Here is an 11,556-nt window from a genome sequence, read left to right on the forward strand (position 1 = left end):
CTGCGAAGTGATATTCTGAGATACAATCGCTCAGTTTGAATTTACAAGTTCATGTATCAGTGAAGCCAAAAAGGAGAACACAGTGCAATAAGTGACACCAAATAAGAACATTCAAGTACAGTCTTTCAGATATACAGAAAGGGTCTGTGGGCCACAGATGGCTCGTGCCAATCACTCTCATCCTAAGATATCCATAGAGAAGCCACATGTACGTGTGAGAAACCAAAAGTATAGGAAATTATAACCATTTTATACTCACACATAGAATCAGGAGAGAACATTTGAGAAAATGCCAGTATTTCTTTTCCACTCTGAGGTGAGAAAAAAAGAAAACTTGCAAGAAATACAGTGTGGTATTAAAAGCTCTGCTTATAGCAGTGTACTTATACATAATATTGGGTTTATTATAACTAGATATTTAAAAACCATCATCTAATAAATGCAACAGAAAAAGCTCATGTGCACTATAATCAAGACTTAGTCCTTGCTAAAGGATAAAGCTGAAATAGCTTAATTAATTTCCATTCTCCTGATTAAAAAGTAAATAAAGGTAGGAGCCTAAGCAACTAATAAAAACACCATAACTCATTTTTCATCTGAAATAAAATATAATTGAAAATTATAAAGCTAAACTCAGGAAATACTTCAGTAATTCCTTTTTAATGTCTGTACCTCCAAAGACGCTTGTACCGTCACAGAATTTTAGAGATTTAATGATTTGATAAATCAGTTCCTTTATTCATCTCAATCCCTTACATACACTGGCATTCCATAAATGTTTGTTGGATGAATGAATGGATGAATAAATGGATGATCAAAGGAATCGAATCAATACCAACATTCTTCATACGGGAAAAAAAAAGTTCCGAAAAAGTTAAAAGACTTGACCAAAATCACATAGCTAGTTAGTGGGAAATCCAGGACTAGAAAAGAAGTTTCCTGAGCACAATGCCTCTTTTATAATTCTTTTATAGGAGCATAAGAGGAGGAAATATAAATCTTTAGGCACTGTAGGGGAGCAGAATTTGCCAACCCAAAATATGTCTCTTTGGCTTGATTATTTTTCAAAAGACTTAGGAAGAAACTTTGACCTTCCTCCAACTGCCTAAAAGAATTTAAGATAGAAGGCCTGTTCCAGAAAGGAGCTATCAGCATAGATAACTCTAGTATAATATGAACTAGATGTGGGAGACAGGGCGGAACCTAGCAAGGCCCATTTGATCAAAGTCCTCTCCATGTCCCATGGTCTCTGCAAGGCATGGCAAACATTTGTTTACCAAACATTTGCATTTCCATCTCCATCTGAATTGCCTTTCTCCTCTTTGAAGTCCCAAACCACTACCCCCAACATCATCCTTTGTCTTTAGCTGAAGATGGTATTTAAGGTGGAGGCTTCAGCCATTTTTGCCGAATTACTCAGTTTTCCCGGGTTTCTCCCATGTATACGTGTTATTAAACTTTGTTTGATTTTCTCCTGTTATTGTCTCATGTCAATTTAATTCTTAGACCAGCCAGAATAACCTAGAAGGGCAGAGAAAATTTATTCCTCTCCTACAGCACCTACCTATCAAGGCACCACTACAATTATTGTCTTTGAGGTGCTAGAGGCTGCATGTCAGGAGAGAGTAGGCGAACACAATATTTCACCCTCCTCTTACATTTACCACTGCTATGCTATTGCTTTTATATATCTTTTCTTGAATATTAAGTTATGATTGAACAATAGGCTTGGAAAGGATCTTACTCATTCAACAAATATTTTTTGAGCATCTACACTGTGCCAAACACTGTTTTAGGTGCTATAAATACATCAGAGGACAAAATAGACAAAGTGTTTGTTCTCATGGAATTTACATTCTAGTGACCTTAGAGATGAAAAGTCCCTCCGTTTTTTATAGATGAGGAAACTGAACCCCAGACAGGTGAAATGACTTACCTACATTATATAGCAAGCTTACAATAAGGCCAAATTTAGAATTCAGGTCTCCCAGTATACTTCACTTTCCACTCTGACATGCCACCTTACAACTTTCAAGAAAATTAGAACAGAAAATCAGACTCACTGCTTCCCTCTCTCTGATTCTCTCATTCTCTCTCTCTGATACTCTAATTCTCTCTCTCTCTCCCTCCCTCCCTCTCTCCCCTTTTCTCCCTTTCTCCCTCTCTTTCTCCCTTCTTTCCTCTCCCTATCTCCCCTTCTCCCCCTCTCTCCCCACCTTCTCATCATCCCAGGCCGCTATGCATCAGCATCACACTGGCAATCAATTGCTAAGGGTTTTAATCACTTGATGGCAATAATGGAAAAATATAATTAATATAATAATAGCACCTAGCTGCTTCTAAGACTATCTCCCTGCATTTCCTTAAATCTGGGGCAAGGGAAGTATAAGAAAGAAAAGAAGAAAGGGAAAGAAGAAAAGGAGAGAGTTGGAAAAGAGGTAGGAGGGAGGGAGGAAAAGCAAGAAAGCAATGCCTTAAAAATGCACACAAACTGCAAATCAAGTTTCAAACACTCTGACAAAATGTTGATTGCTATAGGTTAAAGAAGAAAATGACAGTCAGATATGAATTTCCTAAATCTAACTTGAGAACTAAAGGCAGTTAAAATTGTAGAGACAATTTCAAAAACAAAATATCCTTTACCATTTGTATGCTTATAATCCTAGAAGCATTATTTCAAAGATTTTCTTGAGCTTCTCAACTAAAATATTTAGAAAAACAGAACATGAATGATACAAGTAAGGATTTTCCTTAGAAACTCAATTTATATTATAGCTATAGTCACATCATTCACAAATATACATTCTACGTGGCAGAACTGGAAACTGACTCTTTGAACCCAAATCTGTTGATCATTGGTTTCATTTGGCTACATTTGTTTGTTTTTTTTGGTGAGGAAGATTCACCCTGAGCTAACATCTGTTGCCAATATTCCTCCTTTTGCTTGAGGAAGATTTGCCCTGAGCTAACATCTGTGCCAATCCTCTTCTATTTTGTATGTGGGTTGCTACCACAGCATGGCCACCAATGAGTAGTGTAGGTTCATGCCTGGGAACTAAACTCAGACCACTGAAGCGGAGCGTGCCGATCTTAACCACTAGGCCATGGGCTGTATTTCTTATGTCTGAAAATATTAATGTTCTTACATAAAAATAAAATGGATTATATTAAGAAAAAGGAAATGTGTGCTAAATTCAAAACACCTTCTGAAATGTGAAAAGAACATTTCATCCCAGTTTCATTTGAGATCACAGCACTGAACAAAACCCAACTGTAGTGATGTGATTAAGAGCAATTAAACCAAATGGGCATTTAGAAGAATATATTGAAGGGGAGCAGAATATACCACCCCAAAATATGCCTTTTTAGCACAAAGATTATGTTAAATGGTTAATTTTAAGAAACTGCAGACACAGGAGAAGCTCTGAAAACGCAGTAGAAGTTACCATTTTGTAAGGGACATTTATATTTATAAGGGAAATCTCCATTTGGAAGGCTGTCTCCCACTCTGTACCAGGAAGAGAAGGATGACTCTAAATCTCTAGAAACTCATATCAATGGAGAAGGCAACAACTAAAATTTGCATAACAACCTTATCTTCGTTTACTGTGCGTTTCCTGGTCACCTCCCGTAACTGGCTCCCCAATCCCCAACATCTTTCTTTCATCTTTAGCTAAAGATGATATTTAAGGTGGTGGCCTGGGCCATTTCAAAGAGTTACTCAGTTTTCCTGGGTATTTCCTATGTGTACAGGAGATATGCATGTTGTTAAACTTTAGTTTGCTTTTTTCCTGTTAATCTGTCTTTTTATTACAGAAGTGTCTCAGCCAAGAACCTAGAAGGGTTGAGGGAAAATTATTTTTCCTCCTCCACAGAGGCAAATTTACTATTATTCATAGATAGTATGGGGGATCAGAATTTGCTATCCCAAAGTGTGTCTCTTTGGCTTGATTATTTTTAAGAACAAAAGACTCTGAAAGAGGGACTGGCCCAGTGGTGTAGTGGTTAAGTTCACGTGCTCCACTTCAGCGGCCCGGGGATCATGGGTCTGAATCCTGGGTGCAGCTCGGTGCACTGCTCATCAAGCCATGCTGTGGCGGCGTCCCATATATGGAATGGAGGAGGATAGGCACAGATGTTAGCTCAGAGCTAATCTTCCTCAGCAAAAAGAGGAGGATTGGCAATGGATGTTAGCTCAGAGCCAGTCTTCCTCACAAAAAAAAAAAAAACTCTCTGAAAGAAACTTTGATCTTCCCCTTAACTGCCTAAAAGAATTTAAGGTGGAAGGCCTGTTCCAGGAAGGAGCTAATACCATGAGATAACTATAGCATAATATAAACTGGTGTGATTAGACAGGGAGGAACCTAACAAGGGCCTTTTAATCAAAGTTCTCTCCATCTCTCATTGTCTTGGCAAGGCATGGCAAACATTTGTTTATCAGACATTTGCTTTTCCATCGCCATGTAAATTGCCTTCCTCCCCTTTGAAGTCCCAAACCACTACCCCCAACATCCTCTTTTGTCATTAGCTGAAGATGGTATTTAAGGTAGTGGCTTCTGCCATTTTGGCCAGTTACTCAGTTTTCCTGGGTTTCTCTCGTGTATACATGTTATTAAACTTTGATTTTCTCCTGTTATTCTGTCTCATGTCAATTTAATTCTCAGACCAACCAGAAGAACCTAGAGGGTAGAGGAATAGTTCTTCCTCCTCTACAAAAGTATGATTGTCTACCTAGAAAATTCATGAGAGGGGCCGGCTCCATGGCTTAGCGGTTAAGTGCGCGCACTCCGCTACTGGCGGCCCAGGTTCAGATCCTGGGCGCGCACCGATGCACCGCTTCTCCGGCCATGCTGCAGCCACGTCCCACATACAGCAACTAGAAGGATGTGCAACTATGACATACAACTATCTACTGGGGCTTTGGGGGAAAAAAGGAGGAGGATTGGCAATAGATGTTAGCTCAGAGCCGGTCTTCCTCAGCAAAAAGAGGAGGATTAGCATGGATGTTAGCTCAGGGCTGATCTTCCTCACAAAAAAAAAAAAGAAAATTCATGAGAATCAATTGGATGAAACTATTAAAATAGATATGACAGTTTAGGAAGGTGAGTGGTGAAAGTAAAAATGTATAAAAATATATATACTGAACAAAATCATAATGGAAGGAAATGCCCTATTTAAAACAGGAACAACAGGGGCCGGCCCGTTGGCACAGCGGTTAAGTTCATGCATTCCGCTTTGGTGGCCCGGGGTTCACTGGTTCAGATCCTGGGCACGGACCTACTCACCGCTCATCAAGCCAGGCTGAGGCGGCATCCCACATAGAGGAGCAACAACTCTACAACTATAATACACAACTATGTACTGGGGCTTTGGGGAGAAAAAAGAAAAAGAGGAAGACTGGCAACCAATGTTAGCGCAGGGCCAATCTTCCTCAAAAAAATAAAAACAAAAATAAAACAGGAACAATAAGACATGTAAAATACTTAATGTTGAACCTGCAAAATGTCCAGGAAAAAAAATTCAATACTCTACTATCAAAGAATACATGCACAGATGCAAGGATGTATTTATCTCCTTAATTTATAAGGGACTCATAAATCAGTAAGGAAAAAGAACATAAGAGTTCAAAAATAGAGAAAAGACATAAGTAGGAAAATGAAAAGGGAGATATTCAAATATCAATAAACACTTGAAAACAATTCACTGGTGATGGAAATAAAATATATCTTAGTTATTAAATTACAAATATAAAATCATGTTAACACTCAGTATGCTGAGGGCACATGGCTGCAGTTATTACAAATGACTGCATCTTTCTGAAGGGTATGATGGCCGTGCAAAACAAAGTTCTTAGACTTGCCCATTTTCTTTAATCCAAACATTCTATTTTCAGGAGTTTCAAGGAAATAACCTTATTTATTTATATTTGTTTACAAATAGCTCTTCCCAACATTACTTGCAATTATGAAAAATTGGAAACAATCTGAATATTCAACCACATATGATTAACTAAATAAATTATTCATTTACTTGATGAATACCATACAGACATTAAAAATAACTAAAAGCATTCATTATATTTTTAAGTGTAAAAGCATATAAAATAAATCTACTTTTGTTCATATAAATACACACATACACATTGCACTTTTTCCTTTTTTTATTAAATAAATTATGCTGAACATGTGTTTACATTTTCTCAATGCCTTAGTGTCATTTTCTATTAATTTACTAATCATTCATCATTAGTAAGTATATATTAACTAATGTATTGGTTATTAATAATTAATTCATAATTTGTTAAGTATTACACTGGTCTATAATAAGTGACCTCTAGGTAACCTCAGAGGTTACTAAAGGGTGTAAGTTTATATAACCTCTCACTAAATGACATCAGAGTGCTCTATCTCATCTTCCAGATAAGCAGGAACAAGGGAAACAGAGGCTTAGGCTGAAGGCTACTATCCCAAGCACAGAGGTGGGCACTACTTATCTTAAGGGATACAGTGCCTGGAGCTCAAGGTGAAATTTAAAATGTTTCATCTTGGAAACAAGCTAAATCACTATGTCACGCAAACCATCCACATCCAAACAGAGAGAAATTCTGGGCATAAAATCAACACGATGGCAACTGTGGGGTAAACATTCAAAGCAAGGGGTTGGAAACAGTCTAGAGTAATTTCCTAAGCCAAGTATTTGCAGCTGCAGTGGGGACTTTTTATGGCTTCTGTGGCTAACCATGGGAAATAAACTATGACCTAAAGTGATCAGCTCAGAGGCAGACACATACTGCCCTGCTTTTTAAGTTCTCAGATTTTATCATTACATTTTTTCTTTCTTCTTTTCCACTGTAACCTGCCACTTATGCTGTCAGTGCATCTTCCTTTTTTTCTGAACATCCTCCTTTCTAATTTGTTGCTTGACATCTGCTATGGACTGGAAAATCACATAGCCAAGTATGTTTGAATGCCTTTAGTATAAAAAAAAGTGATGATTGGGCCAGCCCCATGGCTTAGCAGTTAAGTGCACGCTCCGCTAGTGGCTGCCCGAGTTCGGATCCCAGGCGCGCACCAACGCACCACTTGTCCAGCCATGCTGAGGCCACGTCCCACATACAGCAACTAGAAGGATGTGCAACTATGACATACAACTATCTACTGGGGCTTTGGGGAGAAAAAGGGGGAAAAAAAGGAGAATTGGCAATAGATGTTAGCTCAGGGCCGGTCTTCCTCAGCAAAAAGAGGAGGATTAGCATGGATGTTAGCTCAGGGCTGATCTTCCTCACACACACACAAAAAAGTGAACATAAAAATGATGAAGTTAGAAAATCACCATTTTGCAACCATCATACTAATAATTTATTCTGAGAATCATCAATGGGCACTAAAACTATTGTATGATATACCAAGAACAATATACTGTATTTACATAGTATCAAAGCATTCCTCCACAAATTACACATTAACCACAAACTTTACAGTGGAGCAAACTCAAGGGCATCATCTTAAAACCAAAGTTAACATCACTGGTGATAAGAAATGTGATGTACCTTAAAGGACACAACATTTCTTCTATGTTATTCCCGCCAAAAATGCATGACCTGACTATAATCATGAGGAAACATCAGAGAATACAAACTGAGGTACACTTTATAAAATATGTGGCCTATAATCTTCAAAAATATTAATATCATAAAAGACAAAGAAAGGCTGAGGTAACATTCTAATTAAAGGAGACTAAAGTCACATGACAACTGAATGCAATGTGTGATCCCGCATTGCTAAAAAAGATATTATTGTGACATTATTGGGGCAACTGGCAAAATTTGAATATAAACTATAAGCCAGATAATAGTATTATGTCTATTATCTAAGAGAAAAGATGATAAAGGACAAGTGACAAACCGTAAACAATTGGTAAATATGTGTGAAGGATAATGGGAATTCCTTGTACTGTTCCTACAACGATTCTATAAGTTTGAAATTATTTTGAATTAAATTTAAAAAATAGGTAATGATTGAATGCTTACTTTCATTTTCCTTGAAGCAAAGTGCATAAGCTACACTGATACAGATTTTGGCTACTCAGATACCTTCTTGGCTAAATATTCTTTTGCTAATTAAGACAAATACAGAGAAATTAAATGTTAATAATTTATGAATTCTTATTGCTATGCACTAGTTGAATGCATTTATTTTATTAATACTAAATCACACTCATACATTCTTTTGAATCATAAGTCTATATCTTTGCACCATTCATGATTACTTACCAGTAATGAACTAAAAATTACCTGGACGAAGGGGAAAATCTATCTATATAGAAACCCATCAAAATAGATTAGGGCTTCATATACATGATTTCATCATCTGAACTGAATTATAGGTTACAGTCATAAACAGAGTTGATACCTTTCTACGTGTATGGCCATAGCAGTTGTATTGTCTAATAGTGAGAAGCAAGCAGGAGTACACAATTCAATAATATCATCAAGAATAACCATGAAAAGTATTTATCCAAAAATAAAAGGCTTGACTTGAAGAAATTATCAACATTTTTACTGACAACTTAGAGCTACCAATAGTTCTAGAAATAGCCAATTCTACTCCAGCTAACTAAGAAATGGCTGTAGTGTTCTCCATCTCTACTGTGGAACAATGTTTCTCCAATGAGGAGACACAGTGCTATTAATCCACTTTTGTTGTGATTCTGACAGAAAAAATACGAAACACAACCGGACTAGAGAAAATGTGGCCCATATGGATCTGCTGTTAACAGACAGAAATCATCCAGTCTGAATAAAGATTAACTAAATGCGTTGACACTGAAATTATCTGTTTGATTTGATGTGGTAGTAAAAACATATCATCTGAATAGAAGTGATTTTATCATTTTATTCCCGAGACTTGCTATTTTGTTTATGTAAAATAAATTATACCAATTAATCTGTATACTTGAATATCTGTTTAAATTATGCAATAAACATGACAATATTACTTTTGCTGTCCAGACCAAAATCCTAATTATTCTTTCCTTCAACCATAATTTTCCACAGAACTTGAATCATCTATATTCGGAATAATAATAATGTAAATATAATGACTACTATTAACATTAGTTGAGCATTTACTACTGTACTACTACTAATAAACATTTATAAAACATTTATGTGCTTGACATGTTCAAAGCCTTTTACATATAATTAATTTAATTCTAATGACTGTATGAGGTAGATACTATTATTAGCTCCATTTGAAAAATGAGGAAAGTAAAGTTAGATTACGTGCTCAAGATAACGTGCTCCACTTACTTCCTAGTAAGTGGTGGATCTGGAATTTGAACCCAAGCAGCCTGGATCTACAGTCCATTTTTTTAACCATATGCTAAACTTCCTCAATTGCTATGTTCATATACTGTGCTAAGCACTCTACAAACTTCTCTATTTTGGCTACAAGTAACAGAAAACATTATTTAAACTCACTTAAACAATAAAGAGGTGAGTAGAACTCACATAATTCTTAGTTCAGAAATAAGACAAATTCAGGGTTGGTTGATTGAGCCTTTTACTGACATCATCAAGAAACGACATCCTTTCATTTTTCCATTGCTGCCCAATATGTCAGTTTCGTCCTACAGCTTATTCTCCTTGGCTCTAGGAAGACTTCCAACAGCAACTTGGATTACACGCTTGTATATTCATGTCTGTGTCAGTGTGGCTCCTCTGAGAAGCAGAAAGCAAGATGGAATTGTACATGTAAGAGATTTATTAGAGGAATGCCTGTGAAGAATAAAGGGGAAGAAGGAAGTGTAGGAGGATCCTTCAACTACATGTACCTCAGGAGGACACCTAAACAAAATGCGGTTCTGTCAGAAACATGGAATGGGGAACAGATGATAGGTAGGCTACAATCAATATCCACTACATATACTAACAATTCTATGTAGTTGGTGCTATGGAAACTACTAAATAGGACTTAAAAGCAAGGTAACGTGGACAATCTTTCACTGAAGTTATGAACTTGTAACTTCTTCCTTCACTGAAAATTACTTCTCAGGGGAAGGAGCCAAATTATTCATTTTAACAATGATGAAACCAGCAAAATGGAATATCTCAAAACCTAAAGTCATAGTTTTTTCTGGTTTCTATCAACAGAAGGCACTAATTAAAGTTTAGTATGGAGTTCAACGAAATGCCTATTCTGAGGTACTCCTTCTCAGAGTGCCAAAAGAGTTGCTTAACATTTTTTTAAACCATCCGTTATCATCATAATCTTCAATTCTATTGCATTTTTTAGCCTACATAGAGAAGTACTTCAGAAAATATTTCCATAAGCTGCCACAAAAATTTAGAGTTTTCTCAGAAGATGATAAGTAGCTATCTTGTGATTGAAACAAATATAGACATGGAGTCTGAAATCCTAGATTCAGGCTATGCTCTCAAACTCTATCACTTTGGTAAGCCTTGTCACTTCTCTTAAATATTTCTGCATCTTGGAAATGGGAATCAATGCTTACCTCATATATCTGTTGAAAAGACTTAATATGATAATCAATTTCAAAGCAATTTATAAAGTGTTAATAATCTATAAATTCTATATAAATATAAACTAGTAAATGATAGATTCTATTATACAAACAGAAGTACATCTACATTACAAAGCTTTTGAGACACTGAGGTTGAGTGCATATTTATGAAGTAAACTGAAAAACCTGAGGTAAATAACTATCCACAATACTCTTCTGTGGGAAAAAATGGGCTCTGGAATTTCTGGGTTAGTTGTCCAGTCTGATCAACTAGTTGATTTTTTTTTTTGTAGGGGAAGATTCACCCTAAGCTAAAATCTGTTGCTAATCTTCCTCCTTTTTCCTTCTTCACCTCCTCTCCAAAGCCCCAGTACATGGTTGTGTATAGTTGTAAATTCTTCTGCTTATTCTGTGTGAGCCACTGCCACAGCATGGCTACCGACAGATGAGTGGTGTGGTTCCACGCCCAGAAACCAAACCCAGGCTGCCGAAGCAGAGTGCACCGAACTTTAATCACTAGGCCATCAGAGTCAGCTCTCAACTAGTTGATTTTTTAATTTCTCACAGAAGGCTTGTGGATAAAATGATAAAGGCTACACCATAGCCTCTATAAAGCCTGACTTTCTGTGGTATATAGTAAGTTCCACCAATTTCTGTCACTATAGGAGCTATGCACAAACTACTACAATTATATAGGATGCTACAATACCTAGGACAGCGCCTCGTATTAAATCTGGAAAGTTTCAAAAGACTATCTCTGTGGTGTTATTCCTTTCATAAAAGTCAATTTGACCATTCAGTCTGTTGGGATTTTAATATTCATCTTTATTAATGCTCCAACAAGGTTTTCTGGATCAGAGACAGATTTCTTTTTTTTTTTAATAAGTTTTATTTATTTTTTTTCCATTTTTTCTCCCCAAAGCCCCAGTAGATAGTTGTATCTCATAGTTGCACATCCTTCTAGTTGCTGTATGTGGGACGCCGCCTCAGCATGGCCGGACAAGCGGTATACTGGTGTGCGCCTGGGATCCG

Source organism: Diceros bicornis, chromosome X (assembly GCF_020826845.1).
Source record: "Diceros bicornis minor isolate mBicDic1 chromosome X, mDicBic1.mat.cur, whole genome shotgun sequence".
NCBI classification, from domain to species: domain Eukaryota; kingdom Metazoa; phylum Chordata; class Mammalia; order Perissodactyla; family Rhinocerotidae; genus Diceros; species Diceros bicornis.